Source organism: Humulus lupulus, chromosome 6 (assembly GCF_963169125.1).
Source record: "Humulus lupulus chromosome 6, drHumLupu1.1, whole genome shotgun sequence".
In the NCBI taxonomy this organism is placed as follows: Eukaryota; Viridiplantae; Streptophyta; class Magnoliopsida; order Rosales; family Cannabaceae; genus Humulus; species Humulus lupulus.
In genome coordinates this window covers 72,265,757-72,289,650 of record NC_084798.1, presented here as the reverse complement: position 1 = coordinate 72,289,650, position 23,894 = coordinate 72,265,757, and the positions used below count along the sequence as shown (strand labels likewise).

General features: G+C 33.6%; 1 long non-coding RNA gene across 1 annotated transcript; it reads left to right on the top strand.

Annotated features, from left to right (window-relative positions):
- The first annotated feature begins 6,343 nt into the window (after positions 1-6,343).
- On the top strand, positions 6,344-15,085 carry LOC133782271 (uncharacterized). Its single transcript, XR_009870448.1, has 8 exons — positions 6,344-8,928; positions 9,127-9,207; positions 9,842-12,929; positions 13,036-13,083; positions 13,361-13,421; positions 13,515-13,582; positions 14,749-14,818; positions 14,903-15,085. It is a non-coding gene; the product is annotated as an uncharacterized LOC133782271 (long non-coding RNA).
- Positions 15,086-23,894: the final 8,809 nt, after the last annotated feature.

Here is a 23,894-nt window from a genome sequence, read left to right as displayed (position 1 = left end):
TAGCATATTTATATTCATTCCATGGTCCAACGCTAATTTCCAGGCCACAATGCACAATCATGATGCAACACAGGCATGTAAACAATGATTCACATATAGTAGTAATGCTAATAAGCACGCCTTAACATATTCACATAGCAGTCAAGGGCCAGGCCCTATCAATATATCTCATACTCCATATTAATCATGCAAATAAAGCAATTATATTTCATTTAAGTATTCAAACATATAATCACATATTTGGTTACCAAACCCTGGGTCGAGCTTGTCTTTAGCGGCGAGTGTACATGTCCAGCCAGTCTTTAGGAACCCTTAAACCTAGACAACTCTGATACCAAGTTGTAATGCCCTAGATAACCAAAACTGTTACACTGTGTGTTTAAAATAGTGCAAGACTTGCTAACCAAGTCGTTTGAACATAAATGTGTTTCTAAAGTCAACTAACAGGTTAGGGTTAAAAGATTTTGATCGTAAACGGATAATTTTCATTAAAACAAGTGTTTGATACATGGGATCCCAAAAACAGTGTTTACATGGCAGATACAACACTCAAAGACTGATACAACAAAGGCTAGTCTAATGGCAAAATACAGTTTTGAGCTCTAATCCCTATAAATCCCTCGACCATGGCGGTCGAGCAGCTTCCAATGTACACTCCGCCCCCAAAGCTCTCCAACTCATGACTAGTCCAGCTATCCTTTGCCTTTACCTACACCACGTAGCACCCGTGAGCCAAGGCTCAACAAGAAAACCATAATCAACAAGCATAGACAATAACACGAGTATATAATAAACTTCAATCCAATTAGTTCACTTAATAAACATAATACAAGTATTAAGCTAGGAAACATTAAACATATACTTTCAAGTATACAACCCAATCTATAATACAAATTTTTAGGTAACGGTGCCCTTAGGCTGAGCCCTCTGGTTATTTAGCTGATCCTGGCTCGCTTAGGCTGAGTTGCGTTCAGTACGCTTATCATCAGCCCTGACACCCTTAGGTATTACATTTGCATCAAACATAACATATATATAATTCACAGAACACATATATTCAATTACAGGGAATATCAGCTCCACTCATAACCACTTGGGTGCAGTTCTCTTACCTCGAGTCCCAAGTGATGGATAAACAACGACTTCGAGCATGATATGCAGTCCTGAGCCTTAACAGTAACCCTAGTCACAAGCAATCATGGATAAATATCAAATTCTAATCCAATTAAATATTTTGTAAACAAATACGAGTCTCCGGGACCTTGAATTCTACTAAACTGGGTATTAGAATTTGTCTTGAGTGCTTAGGTTTAAGTCCTCGAGCCTGAAAACCAACCTAGGCTATAGCTGCCTAGGCGGGCCGTGACTTGCCACTAAGGGTCGTGGCGAGCCTCAAGTCAGAGGCACAACCTCTTGCTTTTGGGGGGAAATGGGCCGCGACTTGCCCCCTAGAGTTGCGGCGCGCCCATCAGTCAACAACCCTCCTAGGGCCTTCTAAGGCACGCGGGCCGAGGCGCGCCCTTGTGAACCCAGAAATCCCTGGGTTTCTAGCATTTTTTCCCAGCTCAAATCAACAAATAACCCTTGAAACTTTCAGCCAAAACCCAGATTCGAGTCTAGGACTCTTAACCACATAGCTTAGGCATAAAGACACCCAAAATCTTACTGAAACTACTATCCCAAATCAACAATCAATCATCACTCAAAAACCTAGTCAAATTCATCCTAATAACCTGAATTCCCAGCAGAAACCAGATAAAATCCTTACCTCAGTTTGTAGCTTGAATCCCCCAGCTGATCATTATCTACTTCTAGCCTTAATTCTCTAGACTTATTGCTGAATTCCTTAAGTTCCCTCCTCCAAAACCTCAAAATTCCTTTAGGCGCAAGAGATGGAGAGAGAAAACATGAGTGAGAGGGAGAGAAAGTTATGAGAGGTTCTGATATGTTCTACCCAGTTCTGATCACCTCCTAACTATATATTTTTAATTAGAATGACCAAAATGCCCTTTGTACTAACCAAACCTCCTAATTGCCCTTAAGGGAAAAATGGTCATTAACCCCAATTTCCGCTAATTCCTCGAGTCATCCTACCGATTTCCAGTTAATCCCGTCATGTCCAACTAATTGTCAAATACCTGTCTGTTACTCGATAAATCTCAAAATATTCTCTAAGTTCCCAAAATACCCCTAGGCTCACCCTAAGTCGGGTATTAAATCCTGCTGTGACTATTCCACTAATCCATTCACTAGTATTGCCTCGAGCTGTATACTACAAATATATCCACATAATAATGTGGTCTCAACCATTGACACGTATAATCACATTTATGCACTTAACGGGCCAAACTTACAGATATGCCCTTATAACCAATAAAAGGCCCACATGCATATAAATATATTCATATCATCATATATGTCATGCATGACACATAGTCATGCATTTAATCAATAAATCACACACATATCCAATTATGCCCTCCCGGCACACTAATCAAGGCACTAAACCCTATTAGCATTTTTGGGTCGTTACAATAAATATATGTCTATAATTATAAAGAATTCAATCTCATATTTATAGTGGGATAATCATGAGATTAATAAATATGATTATTTAATAAAAGAACTTTGATTAATAATGCAATATTTATTGGAGCTTGATATTATAGGTCCATAGGTCCCCAGGATGGCTCTATCAACACCATATCAAGGTAAGAGTTGATACAATGATATAAATGTAATTTGGGAATTTGAGAAGAATTTTATTCTTCGGGTCAAGTATGCAATTATATGATAATTGATGTTGAATAATTAATTTGGAATTAATTATTAATTTTTGAAAATATATTTATTAATTTAAATATGTAAATTTCGAATTTCAAATATATATATAAATAAATTAATTTTTGAAATCAATTATTTTATTTGAGTCGGAGAAAATAAAATTGGTAAGTCAAAAAATAGTTTTTGATTTATTGAATTTTAAAAAGATGATGATAATGATGACTATCAATTTGAATTTTGAATTTAAAATTTTAATTTTGAAATATGGTAGTCACATTTTTCCTTAAAAAGATTAGCACCTTATTTGGTGGGAGATTGATTTTAATTAAATAAAAAAAAATGCAAAATCCTTGAAAATGAAATAGTGGGTCACGCATGACCCAGTCCAAAGATTGTGCCATGCGTGTACCACATATATTGATATTGTATTAGTGTAGTTTTTATTTAATTATTTAATAATTTGAAAATGATTTTTCAAATTTGGTAAGTTAGATATTTACCTAAATCAAATCTTATCATCATTATGATATTTTTTTTATATTACTATTATTATTAGGAATAATAAGGTAATATAAATATCTCTATATATATGATATAAAATAAAGAGAAAAGAAGAGAACACAATACACTACACATATCAGATACAATTCAGAAAAGTTCTTAGAATATTTGTTAGACAAAAACTCATTCTTTCTTCTTCTTTATTCTAGCCATTCTCAGACCATAAACCAAGTTCTCATGTGTTGAGTCCAAGTTCTCATGTGTTGAGAAATATTTGTGATTCATAAAAATACAAACCCATGTTCTCTATGTGCCCACACACATCTTGAGGTGTAGAGAACACTCCGGAAGATCGTGGTTTGAGTGCTTAAAGCTTTGGATATGAAGATCGAAAAATATACGAAAAGACTCAAGGACACTTGATAGGCTTCAAGAGGTAATTGCATATGTTATTGAATTTTGTGTGTGTATATGTTATATATAAATATATTGTATATTTATATATTTGTTGCATGATTAATAATATTGTATGTTAATGTTCCTGGATTGCTTTCTTGATCATATAAACTGTTTATATGATTAATGAAATTTTTTGATTGTTGTTATTCTTATAAATTGGGCCCACCACACCAATTTCGCTATGTGGTCTTAATGTTTTTTCAACAATTGGTACCAGAGCAGGTCATTAATCTACACCTATTATTAATTATTGTGTAGGGTTATATGCATTTTTATATTATATGTGATATATGTTTGAATGGATGTATGCTTATTTTCATGATGATAGATTCTTAAAGGTTGTCTATTATGGTGCTTTTGGGTTTAGGAATTGTTCGTAAAACTTCTAGATGAAATATTTAAGCCATTTTGGGGCATATGATTTTTGTAATTTTTTGTTTAAAAATTATGGGTTAAAAATTCTGATGGAGCCTCGAGCTCGAGCCCCAAGCTACTGCCCAACCAGCGTGCGCCAGCCAGCTGCATGTCTGCCTGCGCTAGGCACAGTATGGCATGCTGCCCCTTTGGCACACCCACATGGGGCCATTTTGTAAGTGATCATGCCTTGGTGCGTGATCATTAGTCAAGTCTTGCACCAAGCAACCTCATGGGGCAGGGTAGTGGAAATTTTGTAATTATGCATATGTCTCCCAGACAAAAATCATATATGTTACTGGGAAGACCTTGTATCCCTAGAAGGCTCCCTAGGGGGAGATGACTTGGTGACTTAGGGAAGCACCATGGCCACTAGTAGATAGGGGCCAAAGCTGTGTACTCCCTTGCCCTATCAAGGCTATATATTAATAAAACAATGTTTATCCATACTTGCCCGTGTATGCTTCCTTATTATCTATGTGTTACTTGATTGTTGTCTTCGTTGGGCCATTGCATGCCACTTGCCTTGTTGTATGCTTTTGTGTGGTGTGGGCATTATATAGAATGACTTGCTTTATGCTTGCTCATACTTCGTTAATTTCCCGTTACATGTCCGATGTGTTTGTGGCTAACCACTGAGTTTGTTTGCACGCATGCTTGAGTTGTAGGCTGACTTGCTAGCTTGGAGTGTCTGCAAGTGCCACATGTTCTGTCTACTTGGAGTCCCTAAATAGTCAGCCCGTGACAGTTGGTATTAGAGCCAGGTTAGAGAAAGCTTGGTGGAGCCCACAAATGGTGAGCAATACTTAGAGGATCGAAGCGCTTGAGAAACGAGTGGGGGAATTAGTTGGCCTGGACGAGAGGGTCAAGGATCTATCCTCTACTAGCCATAATTCTAGTTCGTCCGACACAAACAATTTCATAGCTGCGCTAGAGAAGGAAAACGATGTTCTGCTAGCCCGAATAATTGCGTTGGAGAAAAGAAACACTCTGACAAGTACATCGAATACCCCTCGGTGGGAGGAGCGTATTGCGGCAGTGGAGCGCATGCTGAAAGACCAACGAGACTCCATAAATGACATCACGGAGGACTGAAGGAAGTCAGTTGGCGTGCTCAGTGAGGAGATGACTGAGCTATCTGGAAAGGTAAACCTAACCATGCGAGCAGTTGGAAATGCGCCTGCAACAGGGCAAATAGGTATGGAGTATGGCTGAGTTAAAGTGCCTGAGTCGAGGCCCTATAATGGGGCTAGAGACGCAAAGGACTTGGAAAACTTTCTCTTTGACATGGAGCACTACTTTAGAGCCGTGTGGGCCGATTTTGAAGAAGGAAAGGTTGCCATGGCCACCATGTACTTGTTTGGGGATTCCAAGGTATGGTGGAGGACAAAGTATGATGACATCGAGAATGGTAGATGCACCATCACGTCATGGGGGAGATTTGAAGACATAATTTCTGCCAGAAAATGTAGCCTACATGGCTAGATGCCAATTGAGAGAGCTTAAACAAGTCGGGACTGTCCGAGAATATGTGAAGAAATTTTCGGGACTGATGCTCGATATTAAGGACATGTCTGAAGTAGACAGGCTCTTCTGTTACCTCGAAGGATTAAAACCGTGGGACAAATAAGAACTTCAAAGGCAGCGTGTGAGTGACCTAGCCACCGCTCAAGCTGCTGCCGAACGCTTGTCAGATAACACACCGGAGAGTACCCTTCGAAGAGGACTACCCCTCCAACCAGCTCAAGTAGTGCTGGGAGTAAGAAGTCTGGGAAGTCATGGCAGAGTAAGCATGGGGGAAAGAGGAGGACAACAGAGTCTAGTTCTTCCAATGGGATAGATACTACTGCAGGGAAGAAGCCACTAGCTTGCTAAAGGACCACATAAATCAGCAGTTTTCCCTTATAGGGGCAAGTTGAATGCCCTCATTGTCCAAGAGGAACAGCGCGAAGGAGAAGAGGAGGATGAAGAGTACGTGCACATGGCACTACAACAATTTTTAGTATATATTACATTAAAAAATGACACATATTTACAAGCGTTATTAATAGATAATTAAAAAAAACACGGAGAAGTCATTTTTTTAACACAGTGGCGCCAAGTTATATTTCGTTTGGCGCCAAATGAAAAAATTCTGGGTCTATCATAAGAAGAAAAGAAAAAGGAAAATAATAAAGCACAAATTCTCTAATTTCTCTCAGCCTCCATTGAATCCCTAAACCTAAGATACCCAAACAAGTTTCCATTGCCGCCTCTCTGCCTCTCTTTCTTACGCTTAGTTGCAAAGCTTACTCTCCTGCACTCACTCTCTCTCACACACTTATCCTCTCGTCTTGTCTATCTCTGCATCACGCGAGTCACTAGAGCACATGACATCGGTGGAGCACTCTCTCTCTCACGACTCACGCGAGCTTCTGGAGCACATAATGGCGGTATCTCCCCTGTTTGAGTTGATGGAGCATGCAGGTACATCACGCTGGTATCTCACTTTCCCTCATGTAAGTCACGATGGTTCTCCCCTGCTGGAAGCAAGAACATCTCTGTGAGGTGAATTTTTTTTATACAGATTACATATAATAAATATATAAATATATATTTATGTGTATATGTATTTATAAAGTATTTGATTGTTTTATGTTGTCCCTCCCTGCATTTACTCTCTTCTACTCTCTTTCATTCTTCGTTTTCTTTCTCTCTTTCTCATTCTGTCTTGCAAGTGATAGGCTTGGCGTCGACAGTAGTGTTCTGAGCTTGGAAAAGTTAGGCATTTTTTTTTTTTTTTTCAGTTTTAAGGTTCATTTTAATTTGATTAGTATACCGAAATAACTACTGGTTTGTGATGAGGGTTTAAATTTGACTACAAATATCAATCTTTTTTCTTTGTATTTGTTTCATTTGTGAAGGAGGTCTTCATCCGGGTCACTCTTTCTTAATCTATTATCACCGTAACCTCCTGGTAAAACAATTACATTCATATATATATATATATACTTGCATATATGAATGTATATATATTGTTATTTTTAGGAAGATATTCCAAACCCAGCTTCAAACTTTATGGTGTTATTATGATATAGTTATGTAATGTTGATTTTGACAAAATTATTATTTCACTTTCTACTTTCTAGCATCAGGCATGGAAAGTTATGCATTAAGGGTCTTTTCACACATTCTGATATATATATATATATATCTGTGTTGGTTTGATTTATGCCTTTTTTTATGGGATATATATACTTTTGTGTTTATTTGGTTCTTCTTTTGTGATGCAAATCAGGTGTTTGTGAAAATACCTCAATGGACTAAGATTGTGAATTTTTTTGAGTAATTCCATTTAGATATATTTAACAATGATGGATCTTTCTCTATTTTAATGTTTATATTTAGTGTGTTTTCAAATAAGAATGAATTAGGAATGAATGTTTGTATGTAGGCTAAACTACTAATATTATCAACCAATAATGCTTGACCATTCATTTTTGAAGAGGGAAAGGCAAAATTGATAACAATATTTTCACTGGATTTTTTAATATTTTCTTTAGTTTAATATATATATATATCAACAAACAACAAAATTTAACTATTTCAGGTTTCAAATATTATATATTTGGATTCTCCAAGTGGTGTTGGCTTTTCTTATGCCAAAGATCCAACCAAACACACAATTGGAGATTTACAAATTGCTTCTAATACATACACTTTCCTCTTCAAGGTAGTTAATTAGTTATTTAGTCATTATAAAGACTAATAATTAAAATGTTTAATTTTATAGAAATATTGATAAATTAATGTATTTTTTCTGCTATTTTTACTATTAGTGGTTTAAGCAATTCCCAGAGTTCATTTCAAACCCATTTTACATTGCTGAAGACTCTTTTGCTGGAATATATGTACCCACACTTCAAGTTATTATATTCTTGAAACGAAAAATAGGCTAATAGGTATTAACTTGCTTCTGCTTCTGCTACTACTACTTCAAGTATCACCGTTCCCTGTTTTGTAAGTTTATTTACTTCTGTTACTATTCTCTCTCTTCACATGAATGACTAGCTACTTGAGCCTTGACTAGCCAGGCTTGTATTTTTGTGGGCATATATAGTACAATTATTATTTGTTAGTTGGGTTCTATGTCAGACTTGGTGCAGCTTGAGTTTATATTTTTTCTTTTAACAACAATTTTAGGCATAATAGCCAATATTTGCATTTCATTAAGGGTATGTAACGGTGTTTTTGCTCCATGTGCGGTGTAAGATTGATGAAGTGGAAATAATTTATCCCATAATAAAAATTGTTGATGTCTTAGTACGCATATTTAGGAGAATGTTGATTGGCTTAGAAAAGAAAATCTGCCAGAAAAAAAGGCATGCCTCTTATCTTTAAATTAGTTATTTTCTTGAGACATAGTTTTAGAGTTTCAAATATTGTTGAAGAGTTTTCCCTAAAAGCCTTTCATTATTTAATAACAAAGTACTTGTTTAGTTTTTTGAAGTTAGTAATTTAATCATGCTTTGGCACAATTACATAAATCCAATTACTTCAACAATTTTCTTGTTTCCATGTAGTGCATAGAATGGAATAATGCCAATTTTTCATCATAGTACTAAGTTATTAGGAATTCAGTGGGAATATGCTTGCTCTTATAAACTCTAGTGAACTCTAGTGAAGATTGAGTTGCATTGATTTGTATTTCCATGTTTGATTGTGTTGTGCGTACCAAGACATGAGAAATCAAGTACAGCAAAGGATATCATATATACTTTAATCAGAAAGGTACTTCAGTAAGTTATAATTCACTTAAATCATCCAATTATCTTTGCTTTGCTTTGCAGTATCAATAAACTTTTAATTCCTAGTAGTTTGAAATTCTTTGCAATGGTTTGTCTTAGGTTTTGTTTTGTGGAAAAATTCTTAACTTAGATTGATTGATCAAAAAAATTAGTCCTTAGTTTATTCCATTATTTTTGTTAGGTGGCCATACTCACATATTTGAATGTACATCAAAGCTGGCCATTTAAACTCAACTGTGCAATTTTCATTTCGAACTCCCATGTAAGTAATAGTCCAGGTCCTCTAAATAATACTCTATTGAATTCTGTTCTCTATAGATTAGCTTGTGTACAAGAATGAAAGACAGCAGATTATGAAATATATTTAGGTGCAATTCCAGTAGGTTAATGAAATTTTTAATATATATTATGATTTTTAATTAAGAGCTAAATTACTTGTTCCAAATAGGCTTGCCTCTTTTGAAAAAAAGCTGCAGTGCAATATGTAACTATTAACAATCTAAAGTATATTACATTAATGTAAATTCTTCAAGTAACACAAGTTTGTACTCTACAAATGCTAGTAATTTACTTATGTAAATTTAGGATTTAAGGGCTAGATTATTGGCAAAGAAATTTAACTGATTCATTCTGTTTCTCTCTGTTTCTGTTATGTCAGTATTTTTAATAGTCCTTTTTGTTTGGAAAAAGTTACTGGTGAAATATATTAGTCATAAGTCAGACATAATTGCTTATGAACCTCCCTAAAAAAAGGTCAGAACAATGTTTGTTTTTCTATTATGTCAATTTACAATTCAAATTTTGTATGGTTAATATATTTGTATTGATTCTTAATTATGTTATTGTTTCAAATCATAGCTATAATTTGATGAATCATTTCTGATGAATCATGGCAGGGGAACCAGGAAATTGACAGAATTGACTGTACGTGATAAAATGATATCCATTCATGGTTCTATGTTTCTGAAATTATATATAATTATTATAGAGGTACAAATGATGGTGATTTTTTTTCTTTTTTTTTTCCACTCACTCTTTTTGTAATATATATACTAAGAGTTGTGGGCAACTTTTTTGCATATTGTTTTATGCAGATGAAACTCTCTAATGAATGGGATTCATTGACAATGACTACTAAGAAACTAAGTTGTGATAGTTAAACTTACTGAGAGGTAACACCTTTGTTCCCATATCTGATGGGTTTTCTTCTGTTGGCACCTTCTCAAATCTTTATTTTCCCTTGAGTAACCTTTTCTCTAATAAAAAGATAATTTATGTCTATATGCTTTGTACGAAAATGATACATTGCATTTTTTCATAAATGTACTGTACTTTGACTATCTAAATAGATTGAGTATTGATGAATTTGTTTGATGAGTTCCTCTTAATTTGTTTTTATGCATACCAATTGTTTGTTTAATTATTTTTCCTTAGTTTGAGTGCATAAGGGTTTTATTATTGGTTCTATATATCTATAGCTAGCTCTTAATAATGATCTCACGCTACTTAGTTCATAAAAGTATATGATTTAATTAATTAATAAAGCAAACCTGATATGTCATTGATGAAGGGAGATATTTGTAATGACTTGAAGATTATATAGTAAGGTTAAAATTTGCAGTACCCAAGCTTTTTTGCATTTTCATTTTGTTATTTATTTTGGCTTTAGTTAATGGATTTGCTTTGCAACTTTTCCCATAATTTTGGGTTTGTTGTGTTGGCTATGTTTTTTTTTATTAATGAAGTGCTAATGCTTTCTTCTTAGAGGCTGATTGGTTCATACCAAAAAAAAAAATATCTGGACTACAAAGTACAATTGAACATCAAACTTTGAGCCATTTCAGCTTTTCTTTGTTAGGCTAATTTTATTTGAGATAGTTTCCTGGTTGCAAGAGTTGTATTTCCTTTTTTTTTTTTTAAATTAGGACTCCTAATTAAAGGCCATTGATGTTGATAGTATTAATTGGTATGTAATTTTTCTTTCATTTTAGTGGCTTCATTGGATTTTAAATTGGAAGGAAACTTTATTTCCAACAGTTTGCAAGAGGTATCTTCTCTTACTTTTGTTTTTGTTATAATATTATGCAAATGTTAGAAGAGTTTGAATATCTTAGATATTCATCCATAGTGAAGTAGGTCCTGAGATTATTATTGTGTGTTGCGGGGATAACGGAAGGTTGAGAACTTGTGTGTCTTAATGAAGTAGGATCTGAGAAATTTGTGTGCTATGGTGAGATAAGGAAGAAAACTTGTGTGTTGTTTGAATATTTTGAATTGATAATGGTAGATGGTTGGTTGATAATATGGGAGGAATGTTTTATGATTTTATGTAGAATTATCTATTATTATCTTATAATTAACTTGTGTTTGGTTGATTGGTTTGGTTATTGGTAGATTAATTAGATTGTTAAAAGCATACACTTGTATGTTTATTTATTTTGATTTTTCTTTTAATTTTTCATAGACACATAAGAAAAATTATGAATGTAATTTTACTTTCATTTTAGTGGCTCAGTTAAATTTCAAATTGGAAGGAAACTTTATTTGAAATTGTTTGGAGTTTGAGTAATTAATTTTCATTTATGTTGATGGACTAATTTGATGATTCTTACTGTATACACTACAACAAAAAGCTTTAATAATAGCATTGAATTTCTACATTCCATAGTGGGTATTTTCATAAAGGGTAGGAGCTGGTTGGTTAGTTTTATTGATCGAACAAATACATAATACTGGTATGATTTTTAGGCAACTATTTAGGGCTAGTTGGACAAATACGAGAGGACATTAGGATTAGTGATGATGATTTATAATGTGTTTGAGATGCAATTATGGCTTTGAGTTTCTTTGATTTCTTCATTAAAATATTCAGGGATATTCCTTTTAATTCTAATTTTGTTGACCTGAGTTAGAATACCATTATATTAATTTGGTATCTTTCTTTGTTTGCTTATATATATTGTACATTTATTTATATAGATTTAGGGATATAATTGATTTAAGTATTTCTTGAAGGTTTTTTGAAGACCTTTGGTCATATGTAAGAGCATCAACTTCGTCATCATATATAATGTATATTAGTGATTAATTAATAAACTCTGTTTTCCTTTTTGTTTACTGTTAAGAGTGTGTGATATTGGGTTTTCCATTTGTTAGTTCTACAAAACTGGTATTGGTACTTAATGTCGTATGACACTTCTGTTATGGTGGAGATTATTAAGAAACAATATGTCTATAGACATATGATTATAATGCTTGCATTATTTAATATATTTTTGCAAATGTGGGTTATTGATACTAGTGGAATTCTGTGATAAGCTTCGGTAATTTGCCTTCAAATTCATGCTTGTAGTTTTGGCGTTTTCTTTCTATTTTTTATTTAATTGCCTGCAAAGTGTTTAATAAATTGCTTCATTCAATATTAAGTTATTTTTAAGAGTGACCATATCCCATATATAATTTGGAGTCTTTGCAAATTCGTGGGTTTGAGGAACTTAAAATGATTGCAAAGTGATTTGTTCTAACATGTCAAAGGAAACTTATATATTCTATTAATTATATATAATACCAAATTATTTTCTGAATTTATTTTAAGTTTACTTTTTTTGTTAGAATTCATAGAATCATAGAGGTTCAATAAAAAATTAGAAACTTGTCACTGACTTAAGTTACTACATTGGATTTTCATAGCCAAAGAATTTCTTTCAAACTTTTCTCACATTTTTGGCCCCTAAAGCTAGTTATCTTAACAGCTTTTGCTACTTTATTTCTATGATTATTAATTTTAAATTAATTTTTTTGTCTTTGGTTTGAATGGGACGAATTGGAGTGCATTGATAAAAAGTACAATGTGTTGCACCACCTCAAATAAATGTTTCTTAATGGTTTTTCAACACTGTTTTTGTTGTTTTTAGACGCCTAGAGGACTGCAATGATGTTGTAAGCCACTTTATTGAGTGGATATATGTTGACTTTTACAAAAGGGTGCGTATATTAGTCCAGCATTTTAATACTAATTATATTTACTCATGGTATATAATTATTCAAAATGACTTGCTATTATTTGTAAGTGTTGGTGGGTTTATTTCAGATCACCGCTGTGAAATTTGGAGGAGGTACTATCTTTTCTCCGATTTTTGTAAGCATAGCTATGCTATATTTCTATTTCTATGTGTGGGTGTGTGTTTGTATAATTATAGATAATTCTTTTCTTGTATGCCAGTTTTGTTTTTGAAGTTTATAGTGAGTACCTATAATTGAATATTTTCTTAGCTACCAGCCTTAGAATGAAACTAACAGTAGCTACTTGCAATGAAATTAAACAAATAACTCAGTAAAGAACAAGCCCAGTTGGCATGTTACAAGACTGGTACTAATAATTTCTTTTGTCTGAAATATATTTTCTTCATCTGCAGGTACTTAAGTAACTGAATCAGGGAATCTTAGGGGGTGAGGGAGTTCCTCCTATGTTAATAGGTAGGGTTTTAGTACAAGCCATATACTTTTGGTTCTTGTTTTTTATGCTCCTCATTTTTGTATTTCACCCCTGCCATTATTACACTTACACAGGAAGAAAACGAAAGCTTTTATTCCTCAAGAGTTAGCATATGATCCAGAGCCTGCATGATGCTTCTGAGGTGCTATTCAACTTACATTTCAAACTCTAAGTTCTATGTTTTTAATTTGTTGATTTGAACACATAGCCCCATTATTGAGTCTCTAAACACCTTTCTCTTTTATGAGGCAAAGGAAAGTATGAATAATTTTCATATTGAACATGACTATAGCAAGAGAGACCACAAATTGGTTGCTAAGAAGTTCAGAATGAAAACTGATTTAACTTTTTGTGTGCATGTAGAGGAAATGCAATATAAGTGAAATGCATCATATGACATTAATTTTATTGCGTCATTTACTGGTTTAAGTTTATCGTGAATAACACTTATGAGTTATAACTCCCATGATGATTTCAAGCTGCCCTATAACTGAACGCATAGCCCCATTATTGAGTCTCTAAACACCATTATGAATAACATGAACCAAGCTGCCCTGGTAGAGCATGTCAGAAGTAAGCTTTCTTTCTTCCACTAAGTTGATGCACTTATTTTCTTAGACATTCAGATTTCAAATGTTTATGAGTTTTATTGAATTATATAAATAAAAGTCTTGGTAAATATAATATTCTGTGATCTGGATATTGTTGATTAGTAGCTACTAGCTAGAGAAGCTTTCTCTATTTATTTGTTTAATGATAACTGTGTTTAAACTTAAGAGACATTTGTACATGAGAATGGCCTCAAAATCGAATCAGTATAGGAATTGAGATGCTATGATTTTTTCACCAAATTAGAGTGTTGGAATGATTTTTTTTCCTGAATTGGTTTTACTACAAGATTATTAGGCTCAATTACTTCCTGCTGTTTTTGTTCATTTTCTGTAGATTATTACCAAAAGTTTACACAAAACCAGAGGTTTTTTTCTCTATTTATATATATATTTAAAAATCTAGTTGCATCTGTGAATCTGTTTGATATTTGTGTAATAACCTCTTGCTTTCTTTCTCTCTCTGTTTTTGTGAGTTATTGTGTGACTGTTTGTACTTTTGGGCTCCAAAAGGATATCCGATTTAGTTCATGAAGTTGCCAATGCTTTACTCAAGAGATTGCTTACTGGACATGAACTTTATTTTATTTTCACGATTGTCTCCAAGGGGCAATCTTTCTAAATTTTATTATTGTTGTGGTTAATTGTTATTATCATTATATTTAAACTATCTTTTGTACATTTCTATGGAGGCCTTCAGGAGTTATGTCTACTATAGAAGATGCTATAGGTAGTATAATTGCATGGCCAGTTGATAAATTCATAACTAGGTAATTGACTTTTTTTTTTTATGTACTCTTTTAGTTTACTATTAACTTTAAGTTTAAGCATTAATTATTTAAATTTTTATGTAGCTAAGCAAATCAACCCACAACAAAGACAAGTGCACAATTGAAGATGAATTGAAGGATGGAGCAAATTTCATGGTTCACTTTTTATGTATCTTGCTATGTTTTTGTTTTTCATTTTTGAATTAAAAGATGTTCAAGATTATAGAACTTTATTATGTATGCTTTCAAACTTAAGTTAGAACTAAGATCTCATGAAGTAGCCAAAGTCATGGTTTGAATTAGTTATTGTTTAATGTAATACTTATGGTTTATCAATCTATTTAAAATAAAATTTTGTGATTAATTTTGATATTTTTTTTATCCAAATAAATAAAAACCTTTTCATTTTAAAAAAACTTATAATTATCCTTACACAACACAATTAAAAATCTATTATCTAAACTAAAATAACAAAATTTTATTACTTGACCTTTAATATGGCATTTATGGCTGTTTTGGATACATATTATAAGTGTAACCAAATGTTACGATTTATATAATATAACAAACTAAAAACGCTATCAAAATAATCAATTATAACAGTTGAAAAGTGTTATGCAAAAAGTTTAAGATTAAACTTCAAATTTATAACCAATTACTCTAACTAAACGTTATTATTTTAATATGATAGCAAAACAAAATGTGTTATTGGATGCTTTAAGATAACATCGAACATAACATTCAAAAACTGTTATAGAAAAGAGGGGACTTTTAATAATAGGGGCTATGTTAGCGTTTTGAGAAGTGTTATGAATACTTATGGTTAACAGTTTTTAAGTGTTATGAATACTGTTTTTTCTTGTAGTGTGGGCGCTTTCCGCCTGTTGAATGCTCTCAAGAAGCATGGAGAAAATGGGAAGAAGGCCCTGGGGAAGGGATGGAAGTTCATGGATGCCACCATCAACGACAAGCCGGCCAAGAGCGTGATGATTGATACTGGCACCACACACAACTTCATCTCGGAGCTCGAAGCCAAACGACTAGGTCTAAAGTTGGAAAAAGATGCGGGCCGCATGAAGGCAGTCAACTTAAAGGCCTTGGCCACAATAAGAGTGGCTAAAGGTGTAAAAGTTAAGATCGACACGTGGGAGGGGCAGATCGACTTAGTGGTGGTCCATATGGAGGACTTTGATGTAGTTTTGGGAATGGACTTCCTAACCGAGAAAGGTGCCATCCCGATTCCTGCTACTAGGAGTTTGCTCATAATGGGAGAGACTCCTTCAATGGTGCATGCAAAGGTGATACCACCCCTTGGTGTGAAGCTTCTATCAACTTTACAGTTTAAGAAGGGTGTGAAGAAACAGGAGCCCACTTATGTAGCGGTACCCGCCGTGCTCGAAGAAATAGTGAAAGAGATTGTTCCACTTGAAATTAAGAGGGTCTAGATGATGTATGGGGATGTGATGCCAGATAAACTTCCTAAATCCTTACCGCCAAGAAGGGGGATTGATCACCGGATAGAGCTGGTGCCAGGAGCGAAACCTCCAACAAAAGAGCCTTACAGAATGGTACCCCCCAAGTTAGAAGAGTTGAGAAAGAAACTAAAGGAGTTATTGGAGGCAAGCTTCATCAGACTGTCAAAGGAGCCATTCAGCGCAGCTGTGCTATTCCAGAAGAAACACGATGGGAGCTTGAGACTGTGCATTGATTATAGAGCTCTCAACAAGGTGACAGTTTGCAACACCTACCATGTTGGGGTTTTATGCCCTAATTAAAACTCAATTTCTTTGTAATCTCATTTATTATCAATAAAAGAATAGAAATCATTTTTTTACTTGGTCAATAACTTTGCTCACATGTTTTATTTTCATGATTATTTGTTTAATATAAACTTCTATTAAATCCCGAGCATATAGCTAATCGTATTTATAGTGACGTAATCATAGTGGAATATAAATATGATTATATGTTCAAAATAAGTTAGTCCCAAGATTAGTCAGTGCACATGATTTACACTGACTTGCCAATCTACGATATGATCTACTTACACATTGTAGTGCTATGTTCTTTCCAGAACATTACTAAAGTAGATTTGATCGGATGTATTTGTTACATCGGACTGAACCGATATTGACAGTTGATAGGATAAGTAAACATATTGTTATTATCTATTCTAGTCATATCATATTGTTGACTATAGGTCAATTCAATCTCAATTTTGAGTGGTTAGCATTCTAACTGATTGTATTATTTGAGTTCTTTGACTTGTTCGTTACCAGCTTACCCTACGGACTAGTCCATACTTACATCTTGGGAACTGGTTAGTATAATTAAGTGGCAGTGTTAATCATAGATATGAACATCTATAGCTTCTGATGAATAAGTGAAATGATGGTTTCCTTTTAGTTTGGTTCAAGGTGTTAAATGATAGAGATCTCATTTCAGTAATTAATATTAGTTTACTGAAATATCATTTACAAGGAACTGAGTGTTTTAAGGATAAAATATAATGAGGGGTAAAATAGTATTTTAGTCCTATCTCATTGTAGACCGTCTATAGAGGATTGAGTGACAATTATGGTTGTAAAAATTTATAATTAATAGTGTAACTATATTTATTATAGAGCGTTCTATGAATTCAAGAGTGCAATTCCGAGTCTTTAGTGGAGTCACGAGGAATTAATAAGTTAGTAAATTTATTTGTTATATTTATGATAACTTATTGGAGCTTGATTTTATAGGCCCATGGTCCCTACTGTACCTTGGATAAAATCATCTATATAGTCTCAATTAATTGATTTAATTATCGATGTTGACCAAGCCAATTTTGGATAGTTTCACAGAGTTATGTTATTTAGAGAAGAAAAGAGAAATTAGGGCAGATTTATTAATTAAGATAAATTGGTATCTAGAATAATAAATAAGTTTAAATTAAGGTTCAAATTATAAATAATTAATTTGCTAAAGGATTTGAATAATTATTTATTTAATTAAATCAATAGAAAATAATACAGGCCTTGATTTTAGGTCCAATGAGCTTATAATTAAATGAGAAATTTCACAAGCCTATAGCCCATGATAATTTCAACCTAGGGTTGATTATTAGCTATTATTTTATTGATTTTTTAATTAAATAAATGACCTAATTGATTCTATAAAATGAATGTTAAGAGAGAGAGTTGAAAACAGAAGTCATACGAGATGACAGACACTAGTTTTCTAATAAGTTTTAGATTCTCTCTAAACATAAGTCTTTTTCTAAGCCTTATTGTTCTTCTTTCTTCTTCTCTCTGTGTCTATCTCATGTGTTGAAAATTTCTCACTCTAGTCTAGGTGATTCTAAGGATACTTTGGAAGGCTGTGAAGAAAATTTAAGATAGGTTCGATTTCTTGATAATACTATGCGACAAAAAGGATACAAGGGTTAGAGAAATTGAAGGAATGATTCTTTCATTCCGTTGCGTATAATGTAAGTATTCTTATCATTATTTCTTTTTGAATTAAATTTTAGAAACATGTTCTAGGTTGTCTCATATTAACTTGTTTAATATTAGATCTATATGAAAATAAATAAATATCATGTATAAGTTTTCCCAACAACTGGTATCAGAGCCTTTGGTAATCTTTATTTTCATGCATTAACATGTTAAAAATTGAATCATTTGATGTGTTTGAATAATTAGATGGATTTTCATGTTTTTATGAAGCATATTGATTTTATGTGATTATTATCAATTTTTAGGTTATTTTGCTATGTCTGGAAAATTTTTTGTGCATTTTTTCAAACCAAATACATTTTATAATTAATTTGTACCATGTTTTATACAAAATAAAAGCATATATAAAAATTAATTAGAAAATGTTTTTGGTTTGAAAAATTGCACAAAATTTTTTTTAGAAATCTTTTGGTCTGGCTGTCATGCGTGCGGGCACCAACACGCCACCCGGGCGCACCGCTTGCTCCTCCGCGCGCGTGCCTTGCACGCAGCTCCCCTGCACGCGCACGTCCTTAGCAGCCAGCAGCCACGCGATGAACAATACCCATGGTACTGTTCATCCAATTTTTTTTTTAAAATAAAGAAAATAAAAATTATGAAAATAAATTATTTATAGTCAAAGCAAAAAATATCAGATTTATTTTTGTATTTAAAAAAATATTTTTTAAAATAAGATATTTTTGTTAGTTGAGATTTAAATAATTACATATTTTCTACAAAGATTCAAATTCAAATTTAAAAATAGACTAACAACTTAATTTTAATTCTTTTTAAAATATTAGAATTAAGATATCAGATATTTAAGATATTTTCTTTTAAATACTTGATATTTTTATTTGAAAATATAAATATCTTTTTATTCTATAATTTTTAATATTTAAATTATTTTAAATTTGAAAATTGTTTTTTTTTTATCAAGAAGAATGGAACTTCATTAATCAACCAGCCAAACTGTACAAACACAGGCTGCAAACTCACCCCACCCAAACTACTTACAAGGAATAAACCCCACCAAGTCTACAAACACAGGCAACAAAAACAGCCCACCCAAGCTAATTACATTGTAATCTTAGCTATAACTCTTTGTTCCTGTATAGACAATTTTCTATTTTTTACAATATTTAATCTGTGTTTAATTATAGACTTTATCTCAGTGGCAAGACCAACAACAGTCCAAGAAAATCTGTCAAAAATACATCTGTTTTGACCATATGCTATAGACAGCAGCTGCCAATATCATGTTAGTGATAGAAAACAAGATTCCAGGTTTTCTGCGAGCAAGCCAAACCTTCCAACCAGCAAACTCAGTAAGCCAAGCTTTAAAAACCATCCAATCAAAGATAAGCTCCGTAACCTGCTTGGAAAGATAGCAATCAAAGAACATATGGGAATGACTCTCAGCAAAGCTACCACAAACAGGACACATAAGTGATTCAACTGGCACACAAAACCTGAGCATATTATCACGGGTAAGCAGCTGAGAGTTAACAACTTGCCATAACAGAAATCTGTGCTTAGGGATAGACAACCTACACCATACAACTCGATGATAGCCAACCTGTTGTTGGCAAAGGGTACTGTTGTACAGTTTAGATGTTTGAAACTTTCCTGATGCACCAGCAGCTTTCATCTCATCACAGCTGAATTTTCCCCTCAAATTACATAACTTCCTCCAATACCAGCTTGTATCAGGAGGCAGCTTATAAGACCAAAAATTTGAGCCTTTCAAGTAGATTGAATTAATCCATTTAACCCAAAGCACATCATACTTCTCAGAAATAGCCCAAATATACTTTTCTAAGATGGCACGGTTCCAAACTGAACCATTTCTGAACTCAAGACCTCCATAAGCTTTAGGCAGACAGACCTTCAACCAAGATGCCACATGAATCTTGCTCCTATTACCATTAACTCCCCAGAGAAAACCACGACAAAGTTTTTCAACTTCCTTAATAATACTTTGTGGAAGAACAAAAATGCTCATCCAGTAGTTCCTTAGCCCAAAGAGAACTGAATGGATGAGTTGGATTCTACCAGTAAAGGATAAGTGCCTACTAGCCCAAGTATGTAAGCGCATTTTGAACTTTTGGATGATAATGTCACAGTCTTCATGCTTCCATTTGGTTGGTCTCATAGGGACACCAAGATACTTAAGAGGAAAGGACCCTTCTGAAAGCTGTATCTCAGCAGCTATCATCTGTCTGTCAACAGCAAAAACTCCCCCAAAGTATATATGAGATTTTCTAGCATTAATTTGGAGCCCTGTAGAAGAACTGAAATCCCCTAGAGCACCCTTGAGCACTTTAACAGCTGAAAGAGATCCTTTACAAAATAAAATCAGATCATCTGCAAAACATAAACTAAGAAGTTTAAGACTCTTACACATTGGGTGAAACCTGAAAACAGAATCTTGAGCTGCCAGTTGGAGTCTCCGAGTGAGATATCCCATGATTAAAACAAACAAAAGTGGTGACATTGGATCGCCTTGACGAAGCCCTTAAAACTGCCTTGAACCCTTCCATTCATAAGAAAGAAATACGATGTGTTTTTTAAGCATGTCATAATCCAGCCTATAAATCTAGCAGGGAAACACAAAGCCTTTAGGAGATCCTCAATAAACCACCAATCGACTGTGTCATAAGCTTTACTTACGTCAATTTTAATTGCACACCTAGGCGAGATAGAAGACCTCCCATAATTCTTGATAAGATCTTGGAAAATTAAGATATTATGAGCTATTGATCTACCTTGAACAAAAGCTCCTTGATTTAAATGAACTAAATCAGGAAGGACCCTGGCCAATCTAGAGCATAATAGCTTTGAAATACATTTGTAAATGGTAGAACAACAAGAAATAGGCCTATAGTCCACAACCTGAGAAGGATTGTCAGTTTTAGGGACCAAGGACAGAGTAGTATTAAGAAGCTCCTCAGGAATTCTGCCTGTCTCAAAGAACTATCCACAGCTCTACATATTTCACTGCCAATTTCCAGCCATAACACCTTGAAAAATGCAGCACCAAACCCATCTGGACCCGGGGATTTGATATTGGGAATACTAAATATAACATCTCGTATTTCCTTGTGAGAGAAAATTGTTAGTTAGATATTTTTACGGATATTTGAATTTGATTAAATGCTTTGAGATATTTTAGGGTTGATATAACTATTAATATTTATATTTTTTAAATGGTTAAAATATTAGCTAATAGTTGTAATAACAACACAAGATGTTTTTAAAAAACAGTCAAGATATTGATTTTAAAATTTAAAATTGGTTAAATTTTGAAAAATATCATTTTTTTTCCTACCAATTAATAATTTTTGTTAATAAATGAGATTTAAATTAAATTTGGTTAATTGTTGATAAATCCTATTTAAATTAAATTAATATTTTTCAAATTAACCTAAAACAAGTTGATTGTTGATAAATGAAATTTAAATTAACTATTGTTAATTGTTGATAAATTTCATTTAAATTGACTTATTTTTGTAAAAATTTAATTAATTTGAACTTTTTGATTAATTCTAGATAATTAATTGTGATATTTTTGCAAATGAAATAAATTGTGGTTATAAATTCATAGAATTGCTCATATAGTAACATGATTAGGCCCATCCAATTATAACATGTCTGTTTACACTATATGTGATATTTTTGCAATTGGGCTTAGATGCATATAGTGGCCCATATGTTTGTTAGATATATGGATTTTGCTAAATAAAATAATCATAAAATGATAGGTTTTATTTGGGCCCATTGGAAAATGTAAAGTTTAAATTCCTCTCTTGTGGGTGATTCCACTTGTGAGGGCCCATTTGCTTTGCATGACTATAGTAGACCTAATCAATTAATAAAAATAATGTTTAAATTCCTGTCTTTTAGACCTTGTATGGAAGTTTGGGGGCCTTTGTAGTGGGAATGACATACTGGACCCAGCCCTCCTCCATACAAGCCCAATTGTTAAGGTCCATTTATCTGTGTTGACCGTAATTTTGGTCAACGACACGGAGTCTGGAAAACAACAAGAAAGTAATAAAGAGCTTGATGAAAATGATCTAATGGAAAGATAAAGAACACAGAGATTTATAGTGGTTCGGCCCCAGTGATTAGTAATGACCTACGTCCACTTGATACTATTATTAATATTGAGCTCCCAAGGTGTGATCAAAGAACTAGGGTTGTTAAGTTTCACAGACCTTAGAAGAAGAAAACAATACAATGATGGATAATAGTAATATAATTCTAAAAGAAAAAGATCGATCCCCTTCCTTGAGCTATTTCTTGTGTATTTATAGGCTCAGGAAGAGTTACATGAATTAAGAAATAATATGTATCCTTAATGATCAGATCTGCAGGTCATAATGAAGAGATATTCTCGGATATCATCACAACTATACAGATCTTTACATAAATGAACGAAATATATGACCAAGTTGGTCGTATATAAAACTTGATCTTTTCGTGTGGAAATAATGCTGGTCGATAGGCGAGCCGTATCTCTGCTACGTGTCTGTCACGTGTCAAAAATCCTTGCCACGTCATGAGCAACTGATTTATGGATAAACATTCCCCCCCCCCCAAGTTTATTTATTGCGACCAGCAATAAGTAAACTTAGGAAACTAACTTTTCGTATGCCCCACGAAATCTGTCAGAGCTCTCGTGCGTTCTTGAAAGTTGTGAGCTAATCACGTCCAATCATGCCTTTTCAGTTTTCAAGAAACCTCTCCGACGGCTGTTACACTCCCCCATGCCTTGAAAAAGGTAGCTCATGATTACCCCTTTTCAGCACACCTCAACTTCTATAAATAATCCCCACATTTTTCTTTTAACTCTTTACACGCCATCTCTTTGCCAAGAACTCTCAAGAACTATATTCCAGAGCCCAGAAATTCAAAGTTTTCAGTCACTTTGCTAAGGATCTTTCGCCTGCAAACCCAAAGCTACATCTTTTCAGGATCTCCAATCTTCATTCAGGTAAATTTTCTTTGATGTTTAACCCTTTGAGATGCCATGCATGCTGCTTCTGTGCTGTGAAACTTTTTGTGTTCTTGGGTAGAAATTTGTGAAGATTTTGTATATACCGTTTGATGCTTGATAGGGTAGTATAGTTTTTCTCTATATAAGTTAGGAATCAGTTTGATAGTCAGGATCATGGGTTTAGGGCGTAAAATCGAAGTAAAAATTTGATTTTTAGGGTAGCTAAAAAAATGGGTTTTTCCCGCCCCTTTGGAGTTGAAAAAGCTTTTTTCAGAATTTTTTTTTACTTTCACTTTTTGATTCATTTTTCAAACTGCTCGCATAAAACTTAGTGTTTCAGTTAGAATGCTGCTGGTCGTAGACGTGAGCAACGTTATTCCACCTTTCAACATAAGCTTTCATGTTGTGCGTCTTATCTCCTCCTTTGTCTGTTTGCAGTTTATATGCAAGACCCGTGGGGATGAGAAAGACCCATCGATGACGATCTGTTAGCCCAGCTGCTCGAGGAGGAAGAACAACCCTCGACGTTGATACCTGATATTCCCTTTTCTCGTATCAATCAAAACACTTCCCCAGTCTTGACTCGAAACATGGCTCG